Raw genomic sequence first — 14,423 nt, forward strand, 5'->3', positions numbered from 1 at the left:
TTGAAAACATACCTGCACCTTTTAACTGATAAAACAAATCATCGATTCGAGGCAATGGATACTTATTCTTGATTGTCAGTTTGTTCAGTTGTCTGTAGTCAATGCACAATCTGAATGATCCATCTTTCTTCTTTACAAATAATACCGGTGCTCCCCAAGGTGATACACTGGGTCTGATAAAGCCTTTATCCAATAACTCCTGTAGTTGAATCTTTAACTCTTTTAGCTCTGCTGGTGCCATTCTGTAAGGTGCAATTGATACTGGTGCTGCTCCAGGATAGACATCTATGGTAAACTCCACTTCCCTCCTTGGTGGTAACCCTGGTAACTGTTCTGGAAATACATCTGGATAATCACACACTGTTGGTATATCTTGCACTTCTGACTGTTCTTTCTCTGCTTGTAATGCACATACCAAGTATGCTTCACAACCCTTCTGAATTAATCTCTTTGCTGCATGGCTGATATCACATTACCCAGAAAATCTCGCCGCTTCCCGACTACTGTAATCTCTTCCCCTGCTGTGGTATATAATGTCACCCTTTTCTTTGCACAATCAACTATAGCCTGATGTCTGGATAGCCAATCCATACCCAGAATAACATCAAATTCTCTAAATGGCAACTCCATCAGATCTCCTGGAAACTCTTTTCCATGAATAACAATTGGACATCCTTCGACCACTGTATGAGTTTTTACTACATCTCCTAATGGATTTGTAACCAACATACCCTGACTCACAAATGCAACTTCTAACCCTTTAACCCAAGGTTTAGGTACACTAATGTATGAATGAGATGAGCCAGGATCAATTAAAGCATAAACTGTATGATCACATAAGGAAAACTCACCAACTATTACATCTGGAGCTTCCTCATCTTCCCTGGTTCGCATAGCATAGACCCTGGCTGGACCTCTTGTATCAGGTCTGTCCACAGTCTCTGACTGCTGTCTCTGCCCTCCGGAGCTCTCACCTCTTCCTCTGCCTGCTATGAACTGTGTAGGAACTTTTGCCCTCTTCGGACAATCCTTCTTCTGATGGTCTGATGCTCCGCATATCCAACATTTACCAGTCACCAACCAATAATCTCCACCATGCCGTCTGTCACAATGCTCACAAGGTGGAAAAGTATAACCGGCTGACTCTGCACCTCTACTGGTGCCTCTACCAGTTCCTCTGCCTGAACCTCAACTACCACCGGCAGAACTAGCCACAACTGATACCGCTGGCGCGTTAGCAACCGTAGCTGTGCCTTGGCTAAAAGAAGGTCTAGAACTAGCTGAACTACTAGCACCTCTGAATCTCTTGCTTTCTGACTGATAGGTACTGGGTGCACTCTGAGTTTGGTCCCTCCTCTGCTGAGACCGTTGGCATCTGGTACGCTGACTGGCCTGAATGCGCTCTATCTCCTGAGCTGCCTCTACCAAAGCTGAGAACTCTCTGAATCTGGAAGCTACCACTCCCATTTGAATCTCATCGTTCAGGCCTTCCTGAAACTTTTTACACCTTTCGGCCTCTATAGTCACTATCCCCTTACCATACCTGCTGAGCCTGGTGAATTCTCTTTCATATTCGGCAACTGACATTCTGTTCTGCCTCAGGTATAAAAATTCTTTCCTTCTCGCATCTAGGTAAGCCTCTGTGATGAACTTTTTCTTGAATTCATCCAAGAAGAATTGCCATGTACGCTGCTCTGCTGATACCCGCTGCTGAACAGTAGTCCACCAGGTATATGCCTCATCTATGAGCAATGATGTGGCACAAACCAACTTATCCTCTGGTGTACATTGTAATTGTTCCAGAACTCTCGATGTCCCATCTAACCAATACTCAGCTATTTTTGGACTATCATCCTTGTTAGCACTGAATTCTTTCGCCCCATATTTCCGAAGCTTCTCTAGTGGGGGCTTTCTTTCTCTTTCTACTACTATTGGTGCTTGAGGTATCACCCCTGCAATCTGTCTAAAAGTATCTGCAAGTTGCTTTAACAACACCTCTTGACCTGGTGCTACTGGAGCCTCACCCTCCACTGCTCTGGAGGCGTGTGACTCGCTCTCACCTTCCTGTGACATCCTCCTAAAAGAATAACAACTGCTTAGTTCATCAGGGTAGTCATGGCATGTACACTATACTGACTTATGCATGCAAGCCCGGGGAAACTAAACCTAGGGCTCTGATACCAAAATCTGTAACATCCCTTCCCGGTCCACTCGTAAACCCGAATAAACCGAGTCGAGACGTTACAAACTGGTTGACTTTATGTCTTGTCATGCTGATATCATAATGTATATTGAATATAATAGCATGCTGATGTTGTTTACAAAAATAATGTACTTTATATTTACAAAACATGATACTAGTGTCAAAATGAAATGGGCCCAACTGAGTGCCCTGTACATGCCATAAAAAGGGTAGACAAAGATACATATTAAAATGAGTAGCTACCCTGAAGACTGAGTCTTCTACAGATGAACTGCAGCAGTTGTAAGCCGACTCTCTATGGTCCAAACTCAAAACCTGCGAGTTAAACAAGTAACTCGCTGAGCAAATAAAGCTCAGTGGATATCTCAACATATAAAGAAACAATTAAGCACATACATGTATAGAAAGAACCATGTAAACACATATGGCACATATAAGCACACACATCATGATACTTTCATGATACCTTAATTATCTTTTGTACTGTTTGTAATAATGTATGATTCATGGAATGTTATGTCAAGATATCTGTATGGCTCCATAAGGTTATAGTGAAACCGAAGTGATAAGAAAAACTGTATGAAACTGGATGAATACTGTATGCTTGGCTGCTATGGCCCATATATAATCATATCCACTCAACGGCCTGTAGCCGGAGTATCAAACTGTATGAGGTGCAGATCTGCTATCCTATGTCGCGACATAGCCTTATCTACATGGTTTCTACCTAACCTCAATGGAGCATAATGTTGGTATGTCAATAATATCACACAACATCATATTCATAGTTCATAGCTTCATAATTCATAATGTTTATTTGATTTCACATCGTTTGCATGCTTGCATGTTGTTTTGATACATGTTCTCATGTTGTATTTGATGTTAAAATGATTGGAGGCATATAAGTGAAGCAAAGCAATACAATTGCATTGAAAATGAAGTCCAAAAATGCATGAAAACACATGTCGCGAGTGCGCCTTGCAAAGTCGCGAGCGCGTAAAGCACCAAATGAGAGACAGTGAGTTATCGGGCACAAGTCGCGAGCGCGTACTTGAAAGTCGCGAGCGCGAGAAGTGACAAATGAGAGACAGTGAGTTATCGGGCACAAGTCGCGAGCGCGTACTTGAAAGTCGCGAGCGCGAGAAGTGACAAATGAGAGACAGTGAGTTATCGGGCACAAGTCGCGAGCGCGTACTTCAAAGTCGCGAGCGCGAGAAGTGACAAATGAGAGACAGAGAGTTTGCGAGCACAAGTCGAGAGCGCGCACTTGAAAGTCGCAAGCGTGAGATGTGCCAAATGAGAGTCAGAGAGTTTTAGGTGAAAGTCGCGAGCGCGCATTTGAAAATCGGGAGCGCGAGAAGGCAACGCGAGCTCGTCATGCGATTCGCGCGCGCGCTTCGCGTTTTCCAGCCTGCACAGTCTATACTCTTTTGGTCATATCTCTCAATATACAACTCCGATTTGGATGATTCAAAAACCCATATAAAGCTAACACATAGAGGAACAAATAACTCTTTTATGACACTTCCTAATTCCTTCATTAAATGGGGTCAAAATCAAGATGAAGTTACTGGTAAAATTTCCAGTACCAGTAACTCCCCTGTTTCAGCATAAACTCTTCATTTATTCAATAACTCCCCTGTTCTCCCCTGTTTCTCACCATTACCAGTCCTCCCACTCAACATGAAGCAATATTGTCTCATTAGCAACACACCACACAAATTCTCATGCAAAGAAAATGGTAAAGGAAAAGAGATATCAAACCTTTACTCCAAAAAGCTTGAGCTCTTCTTTAACTTCTTTTTTCTACACTCTTAGAACTCCCTTCACCTATAAATAAGAATTCTTATGAATTCCAAAAGAATAGCACCAAATGATTCAATTATGAACTTCAAGAAGGTTTACTTACTTGGATAGAAGAAAAATTGAAGTTAAGGCTTAACTACCACTAAAATTGAAAGGAAGGTGGAAGAGGAAAGGAAGAAAATGAAGAAGATGAAGATAAAGATGAAAAATGGGAAAGTGAAGTGATAATCACGGGTAGGCCATCAAAAATCAAGGGATTTTATGTAAAACTTCCTAAATGGTACCTCAATTAGCAAAAGGCTATCACTTAATATCCAAGCTTGATCTTTTAATGCAAATAAATCATCACCCATATGCTTTGATCTTTTTCTCTCACTCAAGTAACTCCACTTATAAACCCATTCTACCCTAACCGGGTTTGGTTCAACTCGACTCAACTCGACTACTCAACTCTATGCTAAGACTCGACTCGGTAGGATGTCACAGTACTAGGCATGCCATACCCTTATTCTACCCAACTTCCACTAATCTTATAAGGGTTACGTTATACTTTAAATAATTCATATCGTCTTTTCAATATAGCATATCCATATAATCATAAGATATTCATTAGCCATTTTACCATAATCATCATGTAGCATAATTAACTTGACTTCATTTAAGAAATCATTTACATTTACATAATCATGTCAGACAATCACAAATTGCGTAGTTGATATTTGCAAGCTAATCGAACATACTACTTTATCAACTTTCATTTGACATAAATAATCACGCTTTTAAAATATTTAAAGTAATTAAATACACATGTAGAATATTAAAAATGTCATAAGGCCATGTATATAAACATCATCTCATAATTTTAGTTTAACCAGTGTAGCATTCCATGAAATCTCACTCATCTTAGATTATAGAGAATTTACTTTTGAAGAGCCAAAGATATCTGCATTCACAATGCTTCTTATTAGGCATTTCTGGTTATTGTTAAAAATCACACACATATTATATCTACCTTAAGCTCAATCATGCAATCTCGTCAAATAACATCAATTTATAAAGCTTAATACAATAAGCAACTTATGCACACATATTATATGTTTTCTTATGCACATAGGTGAATTTCGGGTAACACCATTTAACTCATATTACTTATGTTTTATTACATTTTAATCAAATCCTTTGAATAGAAAACATATATTCTCAAACACACAAGGCGAGTACATATGGCCACAAAGTTATACAAATTATAGAAAAGCCTCTTTTTGCATTTAACTAGCTCATTTATTCATAAAGATTTGGTAACTTATAATTACATAAGATTTTTCTATAATCATGGTTATTTTATATTGGACAATAAACCTTTCAAGTCATATAAATGACTCTTTAGAATATTTAGCCAACTCTTCTAACCTATCAATAACCATTTTTGTTCTCCTAATTACTTAACATAAGCATTATCTTAATATAAATATGGTAAGTTCAACTTAAGCCTTTAACTTTATTTTTTACCTTGATACCCATCATTTCTATTTTCATCTAATCCTAAAAATCACAGTATTTAATTAACCAAAAATCACCAATGGATACCAATCATCTTTTTTAAATCATAACTAGGTCATACCAAGTCATAAACCTTTCAGTTCTTATTAGATAATGATGTAGCTTGTAGAGATAAATACTAAGGGCAGTTACATTAGCTGTATTATAACAAACATTATCTTGTACGGGATATTTAAAACCCATGTTTACAGATGAATGTATGTATGCAAAAACCTTCATGGTATCAGAGCAACCTAGGGTTTAAACGCCTTTCTTTCTTCTTCTCATTCGTGGTCATCATGGCTACAGAATCTATGTCACAAACATCTCTTGTTTCTGCGTCACCTACTTCTTCTTCTTCTTCTTCGATTATTACATATTCTTTACACACCATTCCAAATGTTTCTTATCAGATCAGTGTGAAATTAACTCCTCTCAATTATGTTCTCTAGAAAACCCAAATGCTTCTGTTACTTCGAGGATATAATCTCGACAAACATATTGACAAAGATTATGTTTCGCCATAACCCCCTTCTGCAGACTCTACACCAAGTCCTGACTATGTTACTTGGTTTCGTAAAGATCAAATTGTGATGAGTTGGCTCAATTCTTCTCTTTCCGAGGCTTTATTATCAAGTTCTGTTGGTGCCACATCTGCTTTGGAGTTCTGGACACGTCTTGAACAGAGTTTTGCAGCAGGTAATGTTGCTCAAGTTCGTCATTTAAAGAAAGCCATACACCATTTGGAACGAAATACAGATTCTGTTGAAGTTTACATGCAACGTACGAAGGCTTTGAGTAATCAACTCATGGCACTTAACAGTCCGATTTCGAGTGATGATCTGGTTGGTGCTATTCTTGATGGTTTGGGATCTGATTATAGACCTTTTGTTCGGTCGATTGAGGCGCGACTTCAACTTCCCTCTTATGATGAGTTGTATGGCTTGCTTCTATTTGAAGAATTGCAGCAAAAGAAATATGAATCCTCTGCTTCTCCGGTTACAGCGCTGCTTACAACGTGGTATCAACAGTCGGCTATGGGTCTGAATAACCAAAGTGGCAGAGGTAGACGTGGTGGACAAGGATATCGTGGTGGTGGCAGGAATGGTGGTCGATCCCAAAGTTATCAAGCCTATTCTTCACAGCAGCAGCAGTTTCATGGTCAGTTTCTTAGTTCTGGTGTTTGTTTTAATTTTAATGGTTCAGGACATGTAGTAAGACAATGTCCCAGTCAACGAAAAACTTCTCCAGCTCCGCAAGCATATCATACAGTTTCGGTTTCTGCTACTCCATCTTAGACTTGGAATTCTGCTTCGGTACAGCCGTCGTATCGTCCTTTACCTCAGCTCTGGATTGTTGATACTGGTGCAACGCATCATCTCACAGGTTCTCTTGGGAACTTGACTGTTGATTCTGAATATATGGGTCCTGATGAGGTTACAGTAAGCAATGGTAATACGATTCCCATCTCCCATGTAGGCAGTACAATATTGCACAATGGACATGATTTTCGTTTGAACAATATATTATTTTCTGCTCAATCTCCATTTAGTTTATTGTCTGTTCTGAATTTTACAACCGATAACCAAGTCTCACTTGAGTTCTTTCCTGATTATTTTCTCATCAAGGATATCCCCACGAGGAAGGTCCTTCACAAAAGCCCAGTTGATCAAGGTCTTTCAGCTTCTGGTTTTCCGTCTGCTGCTGTTCATCATATCCCTTTTGAGTCTTGGCATTCTCGTTTGGGTCATGCGCATGATGGAGCTGTTCGGTCTACTTTGAAACATAATAATATTGTTCCTTCTTCCACTAAAAAGGAACTTTGTTCTTCTTGCTGTGTTAGTAAATCACATCGTTTGTCTTTTCCAGTGTTTACTTTTACTGCTTCTGCTCCTCTTGAGCTTGTTTGTTCTGATGTATGGAGTCCGTCCCCTGTTTCTTCTATTAATGGCAATCGTTACTATGTTCTTTTTTACGACCACTATAGCAAGTATTCCTGGTTATATTGTCTCAAACGAAAATCAGATGTACTGTCTACTTTTATTATATTTCAAAAATTTGTTGAGACTTTCTTTGCTACTAAGATAAAGATGTTTCAGTGTGATTGGGGAGGGGAATTTCGGTCTTTGGCTGCATATTTGTCTGACAATGGGATTTCTTTGAGACTGTCTTGTCCTTATACACCTCAGTAAAATGGGTGTACTGAGCGCAAACATAGGCATATTGTGGAAACTGGCTTGGCTATGTTAAATTATGCTACTTTGCCTCTTGATTACTGGGATTGTGCTTTTGAAACTGCAGCTTATATTATTAATCGGCTGGTTACACCACTACTGCATACCTCGCCCTATGAGAAGTTGTTTGGAACTATGCCTGATTTGACTACTCTTCGCACATTTGGGTGCCTTTGTTTTCCATATTTACGCCCATACAATAAACACAAACTGGAAGACAGGTCCTCCCCATGTATTTTTCTTGGGTATAGTTTGGTGCAAAAAGGCTACAAATGTTATGATGTTATGGCTAAGAGGTTGTATATTTCCAGACATGTGGTGTTTGATGAGACTCACTTTCCATTTAAATCTTTCCAGTCGCAGGTTTCTAATGTTCCCACTGCAGTACACTCAAATCCAGGGATTCTTGGCCCTCCGCCGTTCCATTTGATACCGCAAAAGTCCTCACAACGTCAACCAGTGGTTGTTTCCAATTCTGCACCACTATTTCCTCCATTGGTGCCCTTAACCGAATTGTCTACTGCTCCTGATTTGTCTATGCCATTGCTGCTGTCCACGTCCCAATCTTAAGCAGATTCAGCAGGTTCTCTCCTTCCTCAACCTCTTCGTGTGGTGAATACTCATCCTATGCTTACCAGGTCAAAGACTGGTCATTCAAAACCAAAGGTTCTCTCTGTTGTTAAGCCGCCACTTCAACCAGCTACTGTGACTGAAGCTAAGAAGTATAAAGAGTGGTGAGAGGCTCTTGATAATGAACTCAATTCATTGATTCGGCCTGGGACTTAGGAGCTTGTTGAACCACCACCTAATGCTAATGTAATTGGTTGTAAATGGGTGTTTAAAGTAAAGGAGAATGCAGATGGCACTATAGAATGCTACAAGGCACGGCTCGTTGCTAAGGGATTTCACTAGAGGCCAGGAGTAGATTTTGATGAAACGTTTTCTCCTGTTGTAAAACCAGTTACAATTCGACTAGTGTTGAGTCTTACTACTTCAAACAAATGGTTTGTTAAACAATATGATGTTTCAAATGCCTTTCTTCATGGCAAATTAGATGAACCGGTATACATGCAATAACCTCCGGGCTTTATTGATATTTCTAAACACATTATGTTTGTCGGTTATGAAAATCTCTCTATGGACTGAAACAGGCTCCGCGACAATGGAATCGTTGTTTGAAAGAAGCTCTTCTACAATTTGGCTTTGTTCAATCCAAGCTTGATACATCACTATTTGTTTTTTGGAAAGGCAAAGATGTGCTATATTGTTTGACATATGTTGATGATTTACTTTTGACAGGCAGTAGCTCTCCGTTGGAAGAACAACTACAACAATACTTGAGTTCAAAATTTTACTCAAGGATTTAGGGAAGCTTCATTATTTTCTGGTGGTAGAAGCTCATTGGCAGAATGGTAATTTATTTTTGACTCAACGAAAGTATGTACTTGACTTGTTACGAAGAGTCAACATGAATACTTTTAAGGCTGTTTCTACACCGATAGTCGTAAAATCAACAGTGCTGGCGACCACCTCTGCTTTTTCGGATCCCGCACTATATCGCAGTACTATTGGCAGTCTTTTGTATCTTTTGTTTACTCGGCCAGAAATCTCTTTTGCAGTAAATCGATTAGCATAGTATATGCATAAGCCGACTGATGTACAGTGGCATGAGGTAAAACGAGTGCTTCGTTATTTACAAGGAACAACTGATTATGGCTTGTGTATTCAACCATCATCTGTTAATGAACTTTCTACATATAGTGATTCAGATTGGGCAGGGAGTTTGGAGGATCGAAAATCCACCACTGGCTTTGCCATTTATCTTGGTCGGAATCTAGTGTCCTGGGCATCCAAGAAACAGAGAAGTGTTTCACGTTCTTCAATGGAAGCGGAATACAGAGCTATTGCAAATACAACATCAGAGGTCATGTGGGTACGTAATATGCTTTAGGAATTAGGTGTTTCAACCATCGTTTCTATTCTCTGGAGTGATAATTTAGGAGCAACAACACTCACAGTAAATCCAACATACCACAGCCGGATGAAACATGTTCAAATAGATGTTCATTTTGTTCAGGACAAGGTTGAGGCAAATGAAATTCAGGCACGGTATATCTCTACAAAAGATCAGATTGCTGATGTGTTGACAAAGCCATTATCGAAGCTTCGTTTTCAGCAACTCCGAGCCAAGTTGACTATCTTTCCACATCGATAGTTCAACTTGAGGGGGTGTATTAGATAATGATGTAGCTTGTAGAGATAAATACTAAGGGCAGTTACATTAGATGTATTATAACAAACATTATCTTGTACGGGTTATTTAAAACCCATGTTTATAGATGAATGTATGTATGCAAAAACCTTCAATTCTTATAGTTGGCTGTTTTCTTTATATTGACATATTAATTTAAATCATAGTATTGACATATTACCAATCGATTCAAATATCTGGGCTTGATATTCTAGAAAGGGGGTCTCATAGATGAAGATATTTCTAATAAAATTCGAGATGAATGTTGCAGAGATGTGGATGTTGAGTTGTGGTCGCATAAGGTTAGATAGGATTAGTAATAATCACATTAGACAAAAGGCACAAGTAGCAAAAGTTGGAGATAAAATAAGAAAAGGACGCCTAAGATGGTATTATCATGTACTGCATAGACCCTTATATGCCTCGATTCACGAACATGATACTTTGGTAGTGGAGGTTGCTAAAAACAGAAGAGGTCGACCTAAAACTAGCATGAGGAAAGTTGTCGCTAAGGATCTATGATCTCTTGATATTAGTGAGGATATAGTCACAAATAAAATAGGACGAAGGCTAAAGATAGTAGACCCCAGTTAGTATTATTGTTGTTGTCCAATATTACTGATGAAGTAGAGATTCTTGATGTTCATATGGAAAATATATTTTCACTAACGAATCAAGGTTATACTTTTATATATTTAACTTTTTTTTCTCTTTATTTTGTTAAGATAAACTCTATATATTTTATTTTTATAATTTTTTGGTTAGGTGATCAAACATTAGAATTGACATTTTATTAATTACTCTTAATTATTGAAATATCTTTGAAATTAATGTAGAATCATAGATTTTCCTATTTAGTTTGTTTTCTATTAGAGGATAATCCTTGTATATAAAAACAAGCTATCATATAGATTATAGATGTCATGGCTCCGCCCTGGTTAGTATTGTCCGCTTTGGGCCCTTCCGTACGAGGTCACCCTCACGGCTTTGTCCCTTGAGCCATGGAGACAGATCCATGCACCCAAAAGCGCGCTAACCAGGTCAGAGACCACCCCTCTTATGTACTGAACAGATTCCTCGTGCGTAACCGATGTGGGATTTGCCTAGGTGCACTGTAGGCTTAGATCCCTCACAGTCACCCCCCGTAAGGACTCAGCGTCCACGCTGAGGTTTGCCCCACCACCGGTCAGAGGGACGAGGCAACGGCTCACTGTGAGGGATCTAAGCCTACAGTGCACCTAGGCAAATCCCACATCGGTTACGCACGAGGAATCTGTTCAGTACATAAGAGGGGTGGTCTCTGACCTGGTTAGCGCGCTTTTGGGTGCATGGATCTGTCTCCATGGCTCAAGGGACAAAGCCGTGAGGGTGACCTCGTACGGAAGGGCCCAAAGCGGACAATACTAACCAGGGCGGAGCCATGACATTTGGTATCAGAGCCGTTGCCTCGTCCCTCTGACCGGTGGTGGGGCAAACCTCAGCGTGGACGCTGAGTCCCTACGGGGGGTGACTGTGAGGGATCTAAGCCTACAGTGCACCTAGGCAAATCCCACATCGGTTACGCACGAGGAATCTATTCAGTACATAAGAGGGGTGGTCTCTGACCTGGTTAGCACGCTTTTGGGTGCATGGATCTGTCTCCATGGCTCAAGGGACAAAGCCGTGAAGGTGACCTCGTACGGAAGGGCCCAAAGCGGACAATACTAACCAGGGCGGAGCCATGACAATAGAGATACAAGAAATACAAATAGAAAATCTTTTCTCTTCAATTTTTCTGTTTCAACATGGTATCAAAACTCAGTTTGATGCATAAGTAAAAGTTCTAAAAACTGATAATAGTACTGAATACAAGAATGAAATTTTCATGCCTATTTAGATCTAATGGTATTTTACATCAAACCAGTTGTGTTAACATTAATGCTCAAAATGAAGTAGCTGAAAGGAAGAATATGTATTTACTAGAAGTAGCTAAGTCTCTTATGTCTACTATGAATTTTTCTAAACCCTATTGGGAGGGATGTTTTTTATTTGCCACTTATCGTATTAACTGTACACCTCTTTGTACTTTAAAATTTAAAACTCTAGAGGTTATTGATGGTAAAAATTCTTATATTGTTTCTATTTATGTAGAAAATCTTATGACACCCTGAATTTTTATTGTATTTCAACTTATAAATTTATATCCATTAAATATTTCAACTTGCAAAAGTTATTCTATTAAACACTCAAACTTATAAAATTAGATTGATTATACACTTGTTGGATAGTTGAAAAATGTGAAAATCATTGTTCCAAAAATTATTTAACTACATATCAAGTGAACATGTTGCATATAAATGCTAAAAATAACAAAAAATATTATTTTTAGTATTGAGAGCGATACAAAGTTGCCAAAATTCATAACTTGAAAGCATAATAGGTTCTTCGCAAAATTTGTGGTGTAACGAGATCTTTTCTGAAAAATACACGGATAAAAATTTAGCCGCGAGAATTCTTATTTGAACTAACATAGCATGATATGAATAAAACCTTTGATATAATAGACCCAAATCGAGCCAACTTGGCGCGAGAGTCCAACACCCTATTCTAAAATAGGACAAAGGTTTCTTTATGTTCAGTTTTTTTTTTTTTTTGAAAAATGCAAATACTCATATATCAATATGATCAAAATTCAAAACATCCTATTAGCAGCCCTTGCCAAGGAATCGGCACACTGATTCACTGATTTTCAAAAAAAAAAAAAAGAATAGAAATGAAGCGAACTCAGACAGAAGAGTTCTACAACCATCAAATAAAACACCAAAATAAGAATTATCAACGACAGAACCTTGTAAAGCTTGCATAACTAACTGGCAGTCACCTTCAACCTCAACCGCTACACATCCAACATGGTTTTTCAACCAAGGGCTTCTCTAACACCCATAAGCTCAACTAAACGCGTTGATATCATATCAGAAGCAAGAACACATTTCCCACCTAAAGACTCTCTTGCCTCATTACGTAGAATCCAACCAGCCTAGCCCTCTTAGACTCGCGAACCCAAGCAGCATCCACGTTAAGCGTCACAAAACTAGGACTTGGCCTTTTCCACAGAACATTATACTGAACTCTACTTGAAACAACATGTCGTGAGGTGGCAACCACCCCTTCTGCCAACGAAAATTGAGCCCTCTTATAAATAATGGTTGGTACAACACCTTTATTAACCCACACATACTGGTTTCTATTATACCACAACTCCCAAATAACATAAAAAAATCAAACTTATTTTATCATTTGGGACTTTGGATAATAATGTAAGATACCAATCATGGATTGTAGTAGAGATCCGCCACCAACCAATCCCAGCAGCCTGCCACGTACCCCTTGTTATAAAACAATGCCATAACAAGTGTAACTCAGTTTCCTCCTGCTCACCACATAAAGGGCAACGTGTATCCACCTGAACCTGACGCCGACGAAGGTTTACAAGAATAGGTAAAAATCCAGCGACAAAACACACCAAACTAAATTCTTCAATTTCCCAAGAACTTCAATAGACCTAATTGTCTTCCAAGTAGCTGTTGACAACGAAGAAGACATTAGCCTAGAATTGTAAAGCAAACGATACCCACTCTTCACAGTATAGTTTTTCCTCTAGGATCCCACCCCCAACTCCATGAATCATCCCTATCAACTAATCCTAAAGGAATTCGCTTTATGCGAGCTATTTTGTCATATGAGAATAGCATGGCCAAACTATTATCGTCCCACACACGTCGGTTGAGCATCATTAAATCAGAGACCATAATATCATCCATCCCTGTATTATTAGGAGCTAGAACATAAGGAGACGAGATATCTGGAAACTAAGAAAGCCCAAACACAGGCGTAGATGTACCATTCTCGATTCTTTTAAAGCACCACCATTGAATTAAAAAATAGTAGCATGAATACTATGCTAAATAAAGCTCGGGTTACGGCCAACCTCGACATTCAACAGGCATGAATCTTTGTAATATCTTGCTTTATATAATCTCAACACTACAGCATCAAGTTAGCATAAAAAATGCCAAGCTTGCTTTGGTTATAAAGCAAGATTAAAATCCTGCAAAGTTTTGAAACCCACGCCTCCATTAATCTTCCTACAGTACAATTTCGACCAAGATTTCTAGTGTAAACCCATACCTTCACCTCCCCCAGTCCACCACCAAAATTGATGCATAGCTTTTTCAATTGCATTACAAATATGCATTGGCAACAGGAAAACATTCATAACATAATTCGGCACTGCCTGAACCACAGACTTTAAGAGGATCTCTTTACCTGCACGTGAAAGCATCTTTCTCTTCCAACCACCCAACCTCCTGATCACTTTATCCAGCACATAAGAAAACACTTCACTCTTATT

This window comes from Jatropha curcas, chromosome 11 (genome assembly GCF_041381405.1).
Source record: "Jatropha curcas cultivar XTBG-Jc1 chromosome 11, XTBG_Jcur_1.0, whole genome shotgun sequence".
Classification (NCBI taxonomy): domain Eukaryota; kingdom Viridiplantae; phylum Streptophyta; class Magnoliopsida; order Malpighiales; family Euphorbiaceae; genus Jatropha; species Jatropha curcas.